Below are 18215 nucleotides of genomic sequence, written 5' to 3'. Positions count from 1 at the left end.
TAGGACGAGATGCTAGGACAAAATAGTTTTATCTTCTTTTGTTGATGAATATTTATAATTTAGCTATATTAATTTTTTATATAAACATTTTTAAGGCCTATTTATAATTAAATGGCAGTCTTACAAAACCCAAGAAACCTTGTATGGACCTGTGGAGAAAACATTTTCAGTGGAACTGCTACAACACTCTCCCCATCTCACACACACACACACTCTCTCTCTCTCTCTCTCTCTCTCTCTCTCTCTCTCTCTCTCTCTCACACACACACACACACACACACACACACACACACACACACACGCACACAGTTCAATGATCAAACCCGAATCATCAGCTGGACTGGGGATGTCACTTTGACACAGGCTGGGCAGCGACTAGACCAGAGATCATAGCAAAGACTGTGCTGATACAAGACTAAGGGTGAGACAGGAGGCCCGGAAAGCCTGAGAAAGGAGGGATTGCATGGCAGGTGGCATGGGACTGGTCTGTGTTGGGTGATGAGAAAGGCAATATGGTGGGGCTGCTGTGGGGATGAGCTCGAGAGGCAGGATGCTGAGGTTCTGTTCCATCTCACCTTGACCTCACCAGAATATCGCCTTGAGCAACTTGCCCTGCGCATTTGCTCCTCTGTGGAATGGGGATGAGAGCACGCTGAGAACAGGGCCCGGCACTGTGATTAAGGTTAGCATCCTCGTTACTCCTGTGACTCTGACATGAAGTTGTGCCTTTGGGACAGCAGAGGTGACCTCTCAACTATCAACCACTTTTTTTTTAAGACAGCCTTGTCAGATGCCTAGGGTCTGTATAGAACAAAAGCCAGGACTCTAGAAGGAGGCCTGAGGCAGTGTGTGTATGTTAAAGATGGGGGGGCATGCAAGAAGTAACACCAGGAGAGAACATCAGATCTGCAAAGGCACAGCAGGAACAGAGCACTGTGAGTCACTGCACAGTGCTGCCAGAGATCTCCATAAAACAGTGTCTATGTCACTGGATAAAACCTTTCAGTGTCTCTCCGTGGCCTTCAGAGTTAAATCAGAACTGCTCCTTAAAGTGATTTAAAATCCATACTACTTCTGCCCTGGCTGGTTTGGCTCAGTGAATATAGCGTGAGCCTGTGGACTGAAGGGTCCCCGAGTTTGATTCTGGTCAAGGGCACATGCCCAGGTTGCAGGCTCAATCCCCAGTGTGGGGCGTGCAGGACTGTCTCTCATCATTGATGTTTCTATCTCCTTCTCACTCTCTATTCCTCTCTGAAATCAATAAAAATATATATTTTTAAAAAAAATCCATACTACCTCTTACGTCAAGTGCACTGGGCTCTGGCCACACTAAATATCCTTGATGCAAACTCACTCTGTACTCAGTTCTTCGCACATGCAGCCCCTCTGCCTGGGGAGTAACCTCTGTCTCCTCCAGGAGAAGCAAACTGCCATCCAACCTCCAAAACTCAGCTTAGGATCAACTTCAGAGTCCTGTCCTGACCTTCGTGCCAAGGGACTGTTGTGTGCTCCCACTCCGTGCTCACGATAGCCCTGACACACGGAGCTGCACACCATCAGCTATGGCTCCATGTAGGGATCCGGCCTTCACTGAGTTTCCAGATACTGTTCAGCACAGTGACTGATACATAAACTGCTACACAGCAGGCAACCAAAAATTCCAGGGGGGGCGGGGGGGGAGTGTCTTCTGGATCAACAGTTGCCAACCTTTCGGACCTCGCAGACCACCAGTTGGCGACCGCTGTTCTAGGTAACAAAATGAAGGAATAGCAGAACTAGAACATCATCATTTTACATTTTACAACCCAAAATGATCAATGGATCTAGGCACTGACCAACAGCGGCTGGCGTCACAAAAAGTGACACCCAGACTCTATGTGCCTCCCAATGAAAGAATGCACTGCAGCGTGAGAAGCAGTGGGAAACTGCTTCTTCAACAAATAAATTGCAAGTAAAAAAGGAGGGTAGTAACCTATAGATTAAGAGACTTAATCACAAGGTGTGAGCCTTGTTCACATCCAGATTTAAGCAAACTGGTTTTAAAAAAAAACAGATACCTGCATAATCTGAACACTGAATATTTGATACTATGGATTTAACTGTTAAATAATTTTTAGGTAACGATGGTAGTATTAGGGTTTTCTTTAAGTTTACTTTTTAGAGATGCATTCTCAAATATTTATAAAAGAAATTATATTATGTCTAAAATCTGTTTCAAAATAACACGAGAGGAGAAGTGGGTAACAGTATCAATGAAGCAAGATTGGCCCTGTGTTGATCATCATTAAGCTGGTGATGGGTATTCAGAGTTTCATTAGCCTATTCTCTACCCATTTGTATATGGGCAAATTTTCTATGACAGTTATAAAAACAGGTGGGAAGGGAAAAGGAGTGATCGTAGTGACTATAAGATTACTGAATATCAAAGCAGATGGAGGTACGGAAAAAAGATCACAAATGTAGGTGGCAACAACCAGGAAAAAAACTATTTTAGTGCAAAAAAGACCCCGGCTGAAGAAAAGTCACTAAGAGAAGGGAGATGCAGGACACAGCAGAGTGCAGGGGTGAAGGGAAACCGCATGCTCGCAGGACTTACAGCCAAGCATTGCAAGCACAGACCCTGCAGCGAGAGAACACTGCTGGGTTCAAACACTGTCTCCCTGACTCGCTCTGTGTCTTCCTTTCCTCAGATGTTACAAGGGGAACAAAGGTAAGAACAGTCTTTACTTGGAAGACTTCTGTACAAGGTAAATGAGTTAATGTGGTTACAATGTCCAGTTCTCCTAAAACAGTACTGTCTAGAAGTTCTCCGTAAACGCTAACTATTCCCTCCCCACCACCCCTCCTTCCACTTTAGAGAGGGAAACACAGACCCCAAGAGGTGAAGTGACTTGAGAACCATATTCTATCTAGGCTGAGTACTTAATGGCAAAGACTGGCTGGCTGCCTATTCACCAAACGCAACTCCTAGGCATGCAGCTACATTTCACAACTTACCTTCCTTGTGTTTGACTTCCAGGTAACACAATGTGGGCAAAAGTGATGAATACCTCCTTCAGGACTCCCAGGCCCTGCCCCAAACCTCCATGCAAATGTGCACCTTCTCCCTCCCCCATCTGCCAGGCGACATCCATGCCCAGGGCAATCTTGGAAGTCATGTGTGAAGACAGCAGAGATATAAACTGTTTCTGTCCTAACCCCTGAAATCTCAGGGTTTATCCGTGACCGTGACCGTGACCGTGACCGTGACCGCAGGTGACTTTTTGTGGAACCATCACTACAGTCATTCCTCCTTATCTTACAAAGGGGGACAATGAGGCCTGGAGGGCGTCATAGTCACATAATTACTAAGTAATACTTCCAGGACTGAACCAGGACAGGCTTAACACAGAGCTCGGGTTCTTACATGTCTTCTAAGACCATCAGACCAGCAAGTACAACCAGGATTTTGAGTTTACAGTGGACACATTTAATACAGAATTTTGTTCTATATTCCTTTAAAAAAATCATCACATTAATCTCTTAATGGGATAATTACAGAACATATCTTTGGTTATCTTAAACCAAAAAGATATAAATAGGCCCCCAAAAGTTTAAGTGGTGCTTTACAATAGACAAGAGGCACATAAGAATATTTTTTAAATACCATGTATATTAAAGAGACCATGCTTCCTTACCATTGCAAATAACGATAGAGTGCAAGTTCTTGAGCCATCCCTATTTATTGACAATTATATTGCATGATTTGATTATATTGTCATTTTTAAAAATAGGATTCAATGGAAAAAATCACTATTTCAATCATCGCTGAACTGCACCTACATTATTAACCAAGATGTACCTATGAAAAGTACAAGATACCCTATTGTTAAGCAAAAGGAAGTTACAGAAAGTGTTTACAACATAATTCCATTTGTTTTCAAAAAAGATATTTACCTAGTCTATATTTTTTACTATGCATATATATCTCTTATCTACAAATGAAAAACATCTGGAAGGAAACACAAGACAGTTTCTAGTGATTACCTGGGGTGAATAGAGAGCTCAGCTTGTGATTTATACCTTTAGTTAGTTTGAATTTATGATGAGCACGTGTACTTATAGAATAAAAAATACTTTCACCCAGCCATTGTGGCTCAGTGGTTGAACGTCGAACTATGAACCAAGAGGTCATGGTTCAATTTCTAGTCAGGGCACATGCCAAGGTTTTGGTCTAGATCCCCAGTGGGGGCTTGCAGGAGGCAACCGATCCATGATTCTCTCTCATTATTAATGTTTCTCTCTCTCTCCCTCTCCCTTCCTCTCTGAAATCAATACAAATATGTTTTAAACTTTTTTTTAAAAAGAAACATTTTTAAAATAAAGACCTATGATTTATAGTAATATGAAATGATCAAACTACCCAAATCCCACATTACCATGATATACAGTGAAGCATGTTGGTTGAAATAAAAAATTGTATCCCTTAATTATATATATATATATATGTGTGTGTGTGTGTGTGTGTGTGTGTGTGTGTATATACACACACATATATATATATAATCTGATCAGTGTCACTCATATGTACAGATATATATGTGTGTTCAGATATCTGTGAGTAAATCTATTTCAAAACACAAAAAATAAGTATATTCTAAATAGATTTTGATAACGATTAATCAAACATGTTCCTTTTTGTGAAACTGGGTTCTAACCTGAGGAGTACCTGGGGTTGTTAAAAGAGGAAAAATAGTATGTTAGAATTTTAAAACAGTTCTCATTTGGCTTTCCAAGTTTACAATGTTGGGGGTGGTGGTGGCTATTTCAGTCTTTAGGCCTTCTTCAAATATTTCAGACCCTTTGGGAGAAAAGAGCAATTCAAAATCAAATATCCATTTGTCAAGGACCTCACTGTGTCATAAGCACTATTTTAAAATTATCTCATTCATCAAAATAGTGTTTGTCAAGAGCCCAGAGGTAGTTATCATTGTAATTACAGTATATTAAGATAAATGTTTCTTCATCTAGAATCTTATACAACTGTATGATAGTGAAACAGAAAACAGTTTTATTTTTTTTAAATATGTTTTTATTGATTTCAAAGAAGGGAGAGGGAGAGATAGAAACATCAATGATGAAAATCATTGATTGGCTACCTCCTGCATGCCCCACACTGGGGATCAAGCCCTGACCGGGCATGTGCCCTGACCAGGAATTGAACTGTGACCTCCTTGTTCATAAATCAATGCTCAACCACTGAGCAACACCAGCCTGGCGAAAACAATGTTTTATTACCCCTATTAATAGAGGTGGGGTAGGGGGAGACTATAGTAAAGATAATCCAAAATAACAAGCATTCAAAATAAATAATATTTGGCTTGTTTCAGTTTGAGAAACTTTCTGATGGCTTGAAAATTCAAAATCAAAGTGTATGAAAATAAAGCTGCACTATGAAAAAAAGGATGATTCCACAAAAGGCATATTTATAATATGGTATATTTAAAATATTTACAATATGGTCCCGATCCTGTTTCCTGGTCTAGTAACTGAGCCTTGAACTGATGCATGACCTTCAACTGTGCTTCCCTGCATGAATCAGTTCACTTGTGAAGCCCTCCTTGATTTAGGGCTTCTTCCTATATAAACTGAAAAATTAATTCATTTGAACCTCATGAAATTGTCAATATTTGACTATTTTATTCTAAAAAAAAAAAAAAGGCAATTTCATGTGGTTCAACCTAACCCAGCCTCTTTGATTCTAGTGGTTATTTGAAAAAAAGAACGGAATTTTACATGCATCCTTTCTATCTCCATTCTGCTTCCCTCTCCCCAAAAAACATGATTAATCTAGGATTGGCAGCTTTAAAACTTTAAGGTGTTATTACAAGTCAGCAGAGAAAGCCACTGTTCTGGTTATTAAAATTGGCTGCCATCACTCAAACTGTTTCACTTAAAAGAAGTATAATAAGATCTGATGTGAGTTTTAATCTGAAAGAGAAGTAAACTCATAAAAATAACAAAGATGAGAGAGCAAGACAAAGCCCAAATATAATAGAGAGGACTCTGATTTATCTAAAGAAATCTAATAAAGAGGTTCACATCTTAAAATGAGTAATTTCTACTTTCCTTATTAGATTTTAATTGGAATTAATGATTACTGAGTTAATACGCATGACACACTAAAGGTGATGGACAAATAGATGTTAACAGCTGAGAAACCATCCTAACCAGGACACTGAGGGCGGTCCAGAGGTCCAGGAGCATCTATGGAGAAATTGAGAACTCATCCAAGTGAAAAACACAAGATGCAGATTCGTGTTCAGAGTGGGATCGCATTTTCTGTTTTAAAAACAGTGTATATCCTCCAACGTGTGCATTTATTTCTTACATATGGACAAAAATATTAGTAGGGTAGACCCTAAGTTATTAACAATGACTCCCTGAGAGAAGAAGGAGGCAGAACTGGAGAGAGAAAAAGGAAGATGTCTAGTTGTGTGTGCCTAATTAATTAAAATTAGATACTATTAAAATTAGATACTATTAAAAATTCAGTTTCTGAATTCTGCCAGCTCCATTTCCAGTAGCTATCACACCTAACAACACAGCTATGGAACTTACATCACTACAGACAGATCTGCTGGACAGCTCTGGTCTGAAACACAACAAGGAAACCTGACAGAAACTTTAAAAGGTAAGACAATGAAGAAAATCTACCCCTCCACCACTCTTGAAACTGAAAATACAACAAAAAGCAGAAATTATACACAAAGAACCTCAAGAAGCATTGCGTCTTCGGGTGATGTCTATCTGGACTAGGTTAGCAATCCTATATGCTATTTGGATACTGAGGGGAACCTGGCAGTAAGCACTTTATAACCATCTACTGAAAAACATGCAGTGACATTTCTCATCAGAAAAGATGATTTCAATGACCTCTCCTTGAAAACAATGGTATTCATGGGCTTAAAAAGTAATAAAATTGAGGAAGTTTTATTTTATAATTCAGATATATGAACCTAGATAGGATTTTATCTGAATTGGTTCATAATTTTAAAAATTACTAAAAACTTGTCATCGCAGCCCCATCCGAACGCCCTGGGGGTGGGAGGTGGGGGCTGTAGAGGCCATATAGGAGGCAACTGTTGTTTCTCTCACATCAATGTTTTTCTTTCCCTCTCTCTCTTCCCCTTTCTCTCCCCCCGCACCCTCATAAACTCAATGTTTAAAAAAAATATATTTTAAGCCTTGTAATCACAGACTCTAGCCCTAAATAGGTCCAAACAAATGAAATGAGCCTGCTTTAACAACTGCATTAATAAAAACTGCCTATACTTTTATACATTTTAATGGATGCATTAAATTCATTAAATTTTTCACTTTAGAAATTCATTTATAAAACTACCAATTTGAGTTGATGTGTGTCCCCAAAATTCCTATCCATTTGAGAAATGTGACTTTATTTGAAAACAGGGTCTTTGCAGATATGATCAAGTTAAGATAAGGTCATACTGGTACAGGATGGGCAGTGCCCTTACAAGAAGAGGAAATTTGCCCTAGCCTGTTTGGGTCAGTGGATAGAGCTTTGGCCTGTGGATTGAAGGGTTGCAGGTTCAATTCCAGTCAAGGGCATATGCCTGGGTTGTGAGCTCGATCCCCAGTAGGGGGCATGAAGGAAGCAGCCGATCAATGAGTCTCTCTCATCATTGATGTTTCTATCTCTCTCTCCCTCTCCCTTCCTCTCTGAAATCAATAAAAATATACTTGAAAAAAAGAAGAAGAGGAGGAAATTTAGACCCAGAGAGACACACAGACATCCAGGGACAAGGACATGTGACAATATAAATAGAGACAGATACTGGAGTGATGCAGCTGCAAGTCAAGAAACACCAAGGATTGCCAGCAACTGGCAGAAGCTGGGAGATAGGCTCAGGACAGATTTTCCCTCAGAGCCTCCAAAGAAAGCAACCTTGCCCACACCTGGATTCCTGGTGTTTAGACTCCAGACCTGTGAGACAATGAATTTCTGTTGTTTTAAGCCATCCAATTTCTGGTACTCTGTCCCAATGCCCTACAAAACTAATATGATTCCCCTCTTCCTCCATTTAACAGGCAGGCCCATCACCATGTCTGATGTTCCATCACAGATTCATTCGTTCTGCCTTTCCTATGCAAGTGCAATTGGAGATGAAGAAAACCTAGTTCCTGATACCAGAACAGATCCTTCTCCCTGGGACAAGCTGAGGATATTCCATCTCACACGCAAGAGATTATCCAAGAAAATCATTTAGTAGAGGAGGAAAATATGAAGAATAAAAGCTTGCCTTAATACTCACAGTAGCACAGTTTTAGAAATCAAAGGACTGCAATATGGAGGTAATCCATCTTTATGTGTGCTCACATACCTACCAGTAGCATGTGCTCTGGGTCTGAAGTCAACCCCTCACTCCAAATGCCCACCCCCTCCCCCATTTATCTTTAGTGACCAGCACCCCTGTCACTGCATGTGCCCTTGACTGGAATCAAACCCGGGACCCTTCAGTCCACAGGCCAACGCTCTATCCACTGAGTCAAACCAGCTAGGGTCAAAACAAGTTTTAGCACATTAATGACTTAAGACAAACATGAAGCTAGTCAACTCTACTAAAGAGGCTTTAATATATTGGTATTTATATACACACACATACCCATAGATATATGTTACCATCTTTGATTCCACAAAACAGGTTCATTTCCCCAACCGAGCACAACCCTATAATAATTAATTCCTTGCTGCTATGTATACTGCTCACACTGAGTTCAAATATGCTAATTTAATAATCCCAATCATATAAATTCAGATGCCCACAGAAATAAGGACAGGAAATTTTTCTGGAAATGTTATTAATAGTTGTAATGGTAGGACAGTGTTATATGCTAAATTGTGTCCCCCCAAAATTCATGTTGAAGCCTTCAACCCCACCTCCCCCCCTGCCCAGTATTTGGAGATAGGCCTTTAAAAAAAGTAGTTGAGTTAATAGTCAGGTTGTTAGGGTAGGCCCTAATCCAAGATGACTGCTATCCTTAGAAGTAGAGATTAACCCTAGCCGGTTTGGCTCAGTGGATGGAGCGTCCGCCTGCGGACTGAAGGGTCCCGGGTTCGATTCCGGTCGAGGGCACGTACCTGGGTTGTGGGCACATCCCCAGTGGGGGGTGTGTAGGAGGCAGCTGATCGATGTTTCTCTCTCATTGATGTTTCTGACTCTCTATCCCTCTCCCTTTCTCTCTGTAGAAAATCAATAAAATATATTTTAAAAAAAAAAAGGGGGGGGGAGTAGAGATTAGACAACACGGAAGGATGACCAGGAGAGGTCACAGAAAGAAGGTGGTGTTTGTAAGCCAAGGAGAGAAGCCAAAGAAACTGAACCTGCCAACACCTTGATCTTGGACTATCAGGCTCCAGAACTGTAAGAAGGTTTTTGTTGCTTAAGCTGCCCAGTCTATGTTACTTTGCTATGACTCCCAAACTGACTTTTTAAAAAATATATTTTTATTGATTTCAGAGAGAAAGGGAGATGGAGAGACAGAAACATCAACGATGAGAGAGAATCACTGATCAGCTGCCTCCTATATGGCCCCTACTGGGAATCGAGCCCACAACCTGGGCAAGTGCTCTGATGGGAAATGAAACCATGACCTCCTGGTTCAAGGGGGACACTCAACCACCACTGAGGCACACCAGGGCTGACTTTTTTTTTTTTAATGTTTTTATTGATTTTAGAAAGAGAGGAATGGAGAGGGATAGAGAGATAGAAACATTGCTGAGAGAAAAACATCAACAGGCTGCCTCCTGCACACCCCCCTAGTGGGGATCGAGCCCACAATCTATGCATGTACCCTGACCAGGAATCAAACCAGCAACCATTTGGTGCACAGGATGACACCCAACCAACTGAGCCACACCAGCCAGGGCCATGGAATATCTTTTAAATCAGCAGAGGTTGTGTAAACAATGGGATTATGGACATTTTCATTTTCCTCTTTATGTTAGTCTGTATTTAAAAACCTTAAAAAGTGCTATTAAACTAATGATATAATTGAATATCCTAGACATCAGAGTTTATAATACTCTGGCCACACTTCACCTTACTATTTCTAATTTGAAACAAAATAATATAATGAGATAAAATAAGATTTTTTTTTTTTTTTTTTCACCAGCTCCATAGAGGAGCTGGTGGAGGCAGGCTCCGGGGAAGAGCACTGCTATTAAACACTTCTCTGGAGCCTGGGAGTGTGGCTCAGTGATTGAGTGTCCACCTTGAACCAGGAGGTCACGGTTCAATTCCCGGTCAGGGCACATGCCTGGTTCATGGGCTCAATCCCCAGTGTGGGATGTGCAAGAGGCAGCCAATCAATGAAGTCTCTCTCATCACTGATATTTCTCTCTCTCTCTCTCCCTCCCTCTCCCTTCCTCTCTGAAATCAATAAAATATATTTTTTTTTAAAAAACTCCTTAAAACACACACACACAACACGCACAAAACACTTCTCTGGAGACTGGAGAACTAACCTACAAAGTACAGAACCTTCTGGTATTAGAGTGAAAAGTCATCATAGCAACTAGGGGGCACATATCAGACCCTATGAGTTAGGCATCTTACATATACTATCACTTTAATTCTCATCACAAACTAGCCCAGCAAAGGCTGACTCCATCTTTCACAGAAGGAAACTCAGGCTAAGGTCACACACTTAGGAAATGGAAGTGCTTATACCAAGAGCCCTGAATGCTTAGCAAATATCTATTAAACATCCGTTATATGCATGTTGCTACATGTGTGACAGAACCATGACTCTACTAGCCTCTTCTCACAGACACAGATCTTTCTCTTTCACCCTCATTGCGTACATGTTTTCCTACCTCTGTAAGTAATTTTAGAGCTCCTCAAAAGAGCTATAGAATGAAGAGGAAGATAAAGAGATCTGTGTCCAAGACCTGGAAAATTCTGGCTTTTTCACTTACATAAGTTAACAAATAAAAGGACTGTAGATATGGGGGGGAGGGCTGGATTAAGTTATATGAGTGAAATTGCTAGGAAGAGTGCCTGGCACATAGTGGATACTAAATAAATGTTAATGAAACATGAATATTCATTTACAAACCTTTATAGAGTTAAATAGACCTAGAAGTTTTAAACTTTTTTAGAAATTGGTTAGATTAACTGAACAGCTTTCCATGGGAGGACCACTTCATCCGCCGTCAATCAGTGATATCTGGGAAATCTAAAGCCAACATCAAAACGCTGACACTAGTCAGAGGAACTCAGCATTTACTGCTGCAGATTGACTCCCTCTAGAGTCCCACAAGCCAGATTAGAAAGGGACACCTATCTTCTGAGACCCAGAGCTTTGTATCTGGTCAGTGCTCTGATTTCTCCAAAGGTCTCCTCAGGACTCAGATTCCACTCACCACTCACTCTACCCCCTTCTTCTACACTACATACTGCTTAACACTCAGAATAGAAGAATAGACATTCTGAGGCTTCCTTACAACCTGGTCTTTTATAGAAGTGGGCTTCAGAATGGAGTGCACATGAGACACTCAAATCTCCTAATCACTATAACTAGAAAACACTAGAACTGAGGACTAACTTTTTAAAAAAAGAAAAGGAACATTAAATTTAGCGCTCCTAAAATTTAGTAATCCATACCTAATATAAGGTATCCTTATTCTATCTAATAAAAGACAAATAGGGTAATTAACCGTACCTCCGATACGCTTCCCATTGGCTAATCAGGGTGATATGCAAATTAACTGCCAACCAAGATGGCGGCCGGCAGCCACGCAGCTTAAGCAAACAGGAGGCTTGCTTGCTCCAGTGATGGAGGAAGCCAAGGTTCCCCGCCTGCCGCGGCCCGGCTCTGTGCATGAAAGCAGCAGCTCTGAAAGCAACTATGTTTCAATTATAGAAGCTAAACAAACTCCAGATACCTGCTTTCAGCCAGCCGAGGTCTCAGAGCTGGAGCTGCAACAGTGTTTCAATTATAGAAGCCAAACAAACCCCAGATACCTGCTTTCAGCAACCGAGGCCTCAAGCTGGAGCCGGGCCTCAGAGCTGGAGCTGGCTCTCAGCTCCAGTGACAGCCATAAAAGGTAAATAAATCCGAGAATAAAAAAAAAAGAAAAGAAAAAAAGGAGAGGTTGGGAGCTTCAGTCGCTCACCAGCCTGAAAACGGCCCTCGGCCCCTCACCCAGACTGGACAGGCACCCCAGTGGGGACCCCCACCCTGAAGGGGTTGCAACCAGATGCAGCCATCAGCCCCTCATCCAGGCTGGCCAGGCACCCCAGTGGGACCCCCACCCTGATCCGGGACACCCTTCAGGGCAAACCAGCCAGCCCCACCCCGTGCACCAAGCCTCTATCCTATATAGTAAAAGGGTAATATGCAAACTGACCCTAACAACAGAAAGACTGGGAATCACTGGTCACTATGACACACACTGACCACCAGGGGGCAGACACTCAATGCAGGAGCTGCCCTCTGGTGGTCAGGGCGCTCTCACATGGGAGGAGCTCTGCTCAGCCACAAGCCAGGCTGATGGCTGCCAGTGCAGCGGTGGTGGTGGTGGGAGCCTCTCCTGCCTCCTCAGCAGCGCTAAGGATGTCAGACTGCAGCTTAGGTCTGCTCTCCACTGGCAAATGGACATCCCCTGAGGGCTGCCGGGCTGCCAGAGGGATGTCTGATTGACATCTTAGGCCCAATCCCCCGGGGAGCAGGCCTAAGCCAGCAAGTGGTCATCCACTGAGGGGTCCCAGACTGTGAGAGGGCACAGGCCGGGCTGAGGGGACCCCCACCCCCCAGTGCACAAATTTTTGTGCATCGGGCCTCTAGTCCTATATAATAAAAGGCTAATATGCAAATCGACCACATAGCAGAACAACCGGTCACTATGATGTGCACTGACCACCAGGGAGCGGACACTCAACGCAGGGGCTGCCCACTGGTGGTCAGTGCACTCCCACAGGGGGAGTGCCGCTCAGCCAGAATCTGGGCTCACGGCTGGCGAGCACAGCGGCAGTGGTGGGAGCCTCTCCCACCTCCACGCAACACTAAGGATGTAAAACTGCAAGAATTTCATGCACCGGGCCTCTATTACCTAATATAAGAACAGATGTACAGGGTGGGGAAAGTAGGTTTACAGTGGTTCATATGGAAAATAATTAATAAATAATTACACAACAATAAACTGTTTCATGTATTTACAACTGTAAACCTACTTTTTCCCACCCCTGCATACAATTTATTCATAAATAAAAGTAAAAAGGATACAAATGTTGAAGTCACAGATTCAAATTCTTACTAATGGAGGCATGATTCAAACGTAACATTGAGCCCGACCAGCATGGTTCAGAGGTTGAGTGTCGACCTATGAACCAGGAGGTCACGGTTCATTTCCCAGTCAGGGCACGTGCCCAGGTTGCAGGCTTGATCCCCAGTATGGGGTGTGCAGGAGACATGATCAATGATTCTCTCTCATAATTGATGTTTCTTTCTCTCTCTCTTTCTCCCTCTTTCCCTCTCCCTCTCCCTTCCTCTCTGAAATCAATAAAAATATACTTTTTAAAAAAACACATAAGATTGAAGACAACTGCATTAGAGCCACAATTACATCGTTAATTTTGGTTAAATACCCCATAAGAACTCTAACAAACAGTATATTGTGTTTTTATTAACACTGAACACTTTACAAATAGGCCAAGCAAATTCCCACCTCTGTGCCACGTATTCTTAAGTTTTTCCTTCTGTCCATACATCCACTAACAGGCAACTCCTACCCTTCTTGGCAAATATCCATTCATCTTACCAAAAGTCTTTACAGAGCTGCACAGCGACAGGTAGATAGTAACCACTCTATAAATCTAAGCCTATGAGTTTGTAAGTCAAATTATAATACAGGCCTACTAGAAGGAAAAATTTAGGTACCTTTCTCTTGCTCTAAAACAACTACATTAAGAATAGGAGAGAACCAAGATGGCGGCATAGGTTAACGCCGGAGTTTGCTGCCTTGAACAACTACTTCAAAAGTGAAACCAAAAAACGGAAGGGACATCACCCAGAACCACAGGAACGCTGGCTGAGTGGAAGTCCTACAACTAGGAGGAAAGAGAAACGCATACGGACACTCAGAGGAGGCGCAGTGCTGAAGTCAAATTCTGAGGTGCGGAGTGCGCGAGCGGGCTGGCGGCGGAGGGTGCGGTTGGCGTTTTCAATCGGGAGGGAGTCGCAGAATCTGAGCTCCAGATCCGGGCGAGTCTTTAGGGCCCCAGACTCAAACGGGAGAAGCGGGACTGTCTGGCTTCGGTCAGAGCGAGTGTAGCTTTCTCTCCGAGCTTTGCAGCGGGTGCTGGGACTCAGAGAGGCAGAGCCCCTGGGGACAGGACTGAGAGCCGCCATAACTGCTCTCTCCAGCCCACCCTGTTGATCCTGTGCGCCCCGCCCTCCCCAAGCCCTGCACACAGGCATTTGCCGGATAGCCTCAGGCAAAGGCTAGATTAGCACCTCCCTAGAGGACAGAAGTTCTCTCACTGCTGACACAGCTGATTCTCATAGCCACTTGGCCTGGAGGTCAAACCCTCCCTGGAATTAGCTACAACAATCAAGATTTAACTATAAGACTGCGAACAAAGACCACTAGGGGGTGCACCAAGGAAGCATAACAAAATGCGGAGACAAAGAAACAGGACAAAATTGTCAATGGAAGATATAGAGTTCAGAACCACACTTTTAAGGTCTCTCAAGAACTGTTTAGAAGCCGCCGATAAACTTAATGAGATCTACAAGAAAACTAATGAGACCCTCGATCTTATATTGGGGAACCAACTAGAAATTAAGCATACACGGACTGAAATAACAAATATTATACAGACTCCCGACAGCAGACCAGAGGAGCGCAAGAATCAAGTCAATGATTTGAAATGCGAGGAAGCAAAAAACACCCAACCGGAAAAGCAAAATGAAAAAAGAATCCAAAAATGCGAGGATAGTGTAAGGAGCCTCTGGGACAGCTTCAAGCGTACCAACATCAGAATTATAGGGGTGCCAGAAGATGAGAGAGAGCAAGATATTGAAAACCTATTTGAAGAAATAATGACAGAAAACTTCCCCCACCTGGTGAAAGAAATGGACTTACAGGTCCAAGAAGCGCGGAGAACCCCAAACAAAAGGAATCCAAAGAGGACCACACCAAGACACATCATAATTAAAATGCCAAGAGCAAAAGATAAAGAGAGAATCTTAAAAACAGCAAGAGAAAGAAACTCAGTTACCTACAAGGGAATACCCATACGACTGTCAGCTGATTTCTCAACAGAAACTTTGCAGGCCAGAAGGGAGTGGCAAGAAATATTCAAAGTGATGAATACCAAGAACCTACAACCAAGATTACTTTATCCAGCAAAGCTATCATTCAGAATGGAAGGTCAGATAAAGAGCTTCACAGATAAGGAAAAGCTAAAGGAGTTCATCACCACCAAACCAGGATTATATGAAATGCTGAAAGGTATCCTTTAAGAAGAGGAAGAGGAAGAGGAAGAAAAAGGTAAAGATACAAATTATGAACAACAAATATGCATCTATCAACAAGTGAATCTAAGAATCAAGTGAATAAATAATCTGATGAGCAGAATGAACTGATGATTATAATAGAATCAGGGACATAGAAAGGGAATGGACTGACTATTCCTGGGGGGGAAAGGGGTGTGGGAGATGCGGGAAGAGACTGGACAAAAATCGTGCACCTATGGATGAGGACAGTGGGTGGGGAGTGAGGGCAGAGGGTGGGGCGGGAACTGGGAGGAGGGGAGTTATGGGGGGAAAAAAAAGAGGAACAAATGTAATAATCTGAACAATAAAGATTTAATTAAAAAAAAAAAGAATAAAACTATCCTATTCATTATTATATCCCCCTCTACATCTTTTGGAAAAACCCTCACGCAGATGAATTTTGATCAGAAGGAATACAGTATATATACAGTGCACGCTAAAACCGATTTTCTCCTAAATCTACACTTAAATCTTCCCCCCAAAAGTATTCTGCACAAAAGGACAAGGTGAATGTGTGTTTATTTGGAACCCTATAACCCTAGATACCCAACAACTACTTGAACAACATTGTCCCTCTGTTCTCATATGACGCACTAAACCAGTGACTGGCTTGGAGAATCTCCTGTTTTTACACACACAACTGGGAACGTAGAAATTACTCTGATATCCTACCAAAAGTATATCAAAATGAATACTTGGAAGAAAGAGAACTAAATAAGTATTTACTTGCCTCCACTGAATTCTCTCTTGGCTATGCCTTGATAAGTCACCATGTAGGAAGTGTCCTTGTGTGCCACCTATCCGTGCCCATGCACTCTATCTCCATCACAACCGGCACCTGGAAAGGGCTCAGAGCACCCCCAAAACTGTGGAAATGATCCAAACTCATACACTCACAATTGCTTCTTCAACAATGAAGTCTGGTGTTAGAGGAGAGAGAACAGCTTTTTAAAAGATACCTTCCATAATGTCTCACAACTGCTTCACAATGACCCTACTTCCCAACTTGTAACTCACTCAGTTATCAGTCATCAACCTTTAGTCCAAGGTAAAATGAAAGGCTATGGAACTGTCATCGTCTCGCCTACGTGGCTTAAAGGCACGTAATAGCATGCATTATCTTCTTAAAAGCTCAGGGTTTAATTAACTTGCGTAAAGTCACATCAGAATCACCAAATTGCACAACTCCAGGAAGTGGTACCTACATTGTATTTTTGGCAAATGCTGCCCTAGCACAGCATGAATGGTGCTGTGCAGTGAAGTGGTCTGGGTCAGACAGCTAGTAAGCCATGACGCTGAAGCCCAAACACTCTGCTGTGTCTGATAAGAGAGAACAGACTCCCAACCTTAAAGCCACGCTGCCCCCATCTTGAAAGTGAAGTTTGAACAATTAATCACACAATAAAACAAAAATCTCTCGTTATATAATAACACAGTTATAGGCCTTGCGGGCGAAGGAAGAAAGGGAGGGAGGGAAGGAAGTAAGGTCAACAGATAATGACTATGGAAGACAGAAGCAAGAAGAAGCAAGACATACACATCTTCGGTAAAAGGAAGCAATAACAACTGAGTGATCTAAGGGGAACAGAGGAATTGGGGCAGAGGAGTTGGTTCCCCGCATCCCCACCCCACTGCTGCCCTTACAAGACCATAAGCATAGTTTTCTAAAGAATGACTAGCCAGCATTCAGGTTAAAATGACACGTGCACCCAGAGTAGGAAAAACTATAAATTATGCATGGGACTCTGCATTCACCTGCTCCTACTTGTAGCTTCGAAAGGATTCATTTATTTCAAAATTTAAAAACTGATCTCAGAGTAAAAAACCTCATTAAAATATATGGCTTAGAAATACTTAGAATCTATTATAACAAGAGCTTATTTTCTTAAGATGCAAAAAAGATTTATAAATCACTTTAAAGGGGAGTGGGGGGGTGACCAACCCAACAAAAGAGTGGACAATGACATATATTACCCAACCAACAGCCACCCCACCTCACAACCTGATCTTGCTGACAGGGGCCACCTCTCCCATTATAAGGCCTAAGAGGAATAGATGTTTGCTTTCTGGCTTCACTAGCAACTACCACATGACATGAGCACGTGACCAGTCATAGCCAATAGGACCCGAGGACAAACCTGCTGAGGCTTCCAGGAAAGGTTTTTGTTCTGTGAACAAATGCACTTCGCCTCCACTGGCTGTTGTCACGTGGACTCCTGGAACTGTGACCTATAGCTCCTCTGTTTTCTACATCCCACAAATTCTTTCAGCTCCACCTTCAAAACATGCAGAACTGCTTTGACTCCTTTTTCCAAATCATCTCTTCCCTGCCTGCTTGCAATATTCTCCCAACCACCACGCCGGCTTCCGCCTTTATCCTCTTCATTCAAGTCTCAACACAGCAGCCAGCATGAACCTTTGAGAGCCTTCATCAGATAAGGTCAGTCCTTTGCTCAAAGGCCCTCAAAGAGATCTCATCTCCCCAGGAAAAAGCGCTCCCAATGGCCTAAGAGGCCTTGCTCTTCCGCGGCCCACGCTCAGCTCCGCCACACTGGCGCTCCTCTGCCTGGCTGGAACACACTCCTGCCCCAGCGCCTGCACACTCACTAGCCCTCTGTCTGAAATGCTCTTCCCCCACACAGCTGCCCTTG

The 18215-nt window shown here is 42.6% G+C and overlaps 1 protein-coding gene and 1 non-coding gene across 26 annotated transcripts in view; both read right to left on the bottom strand.

The window, feature by feature from the left end:
• The window catches only part of KMT2C (lysine methyltransferase 2C), a 262590-nt gene that overhangs the window by 205273 nt on the left and 39102 nt on the right, over window positions 1–18215 (bottom strand). The window lies entirely within an intron of this gene.
• Window positions 11227–11355, bottom strand: LOC118679474. The gene has a single exon (XR_004975258.1). It is a non-coding gene; the product is annotated as a small nucleolar RNA SNORA56 (small nucleolar RNA).

The sequence above is a fragment of the Myotis myotis genome, unplaced genomic scaffold (genome assembly GCF_014108235.1).
Source record: "Myotis myotis isolate mMyoMyo1 unplaced genomic scaffold, mMyoMyo1.p scaffold_m19_p_25, whole genome shotgun sequence".
Lineage (NCBI taxonomy): Eukaryota > Metazoa > Chordata > Mammalia > Chiroptera > Vespertilionidae > Myotis > Myotis myotis.
Note: the sequence above shows the minus strand (reverse complement) of the source record. Positions and strands in the feature narration are given on the sequence as shown.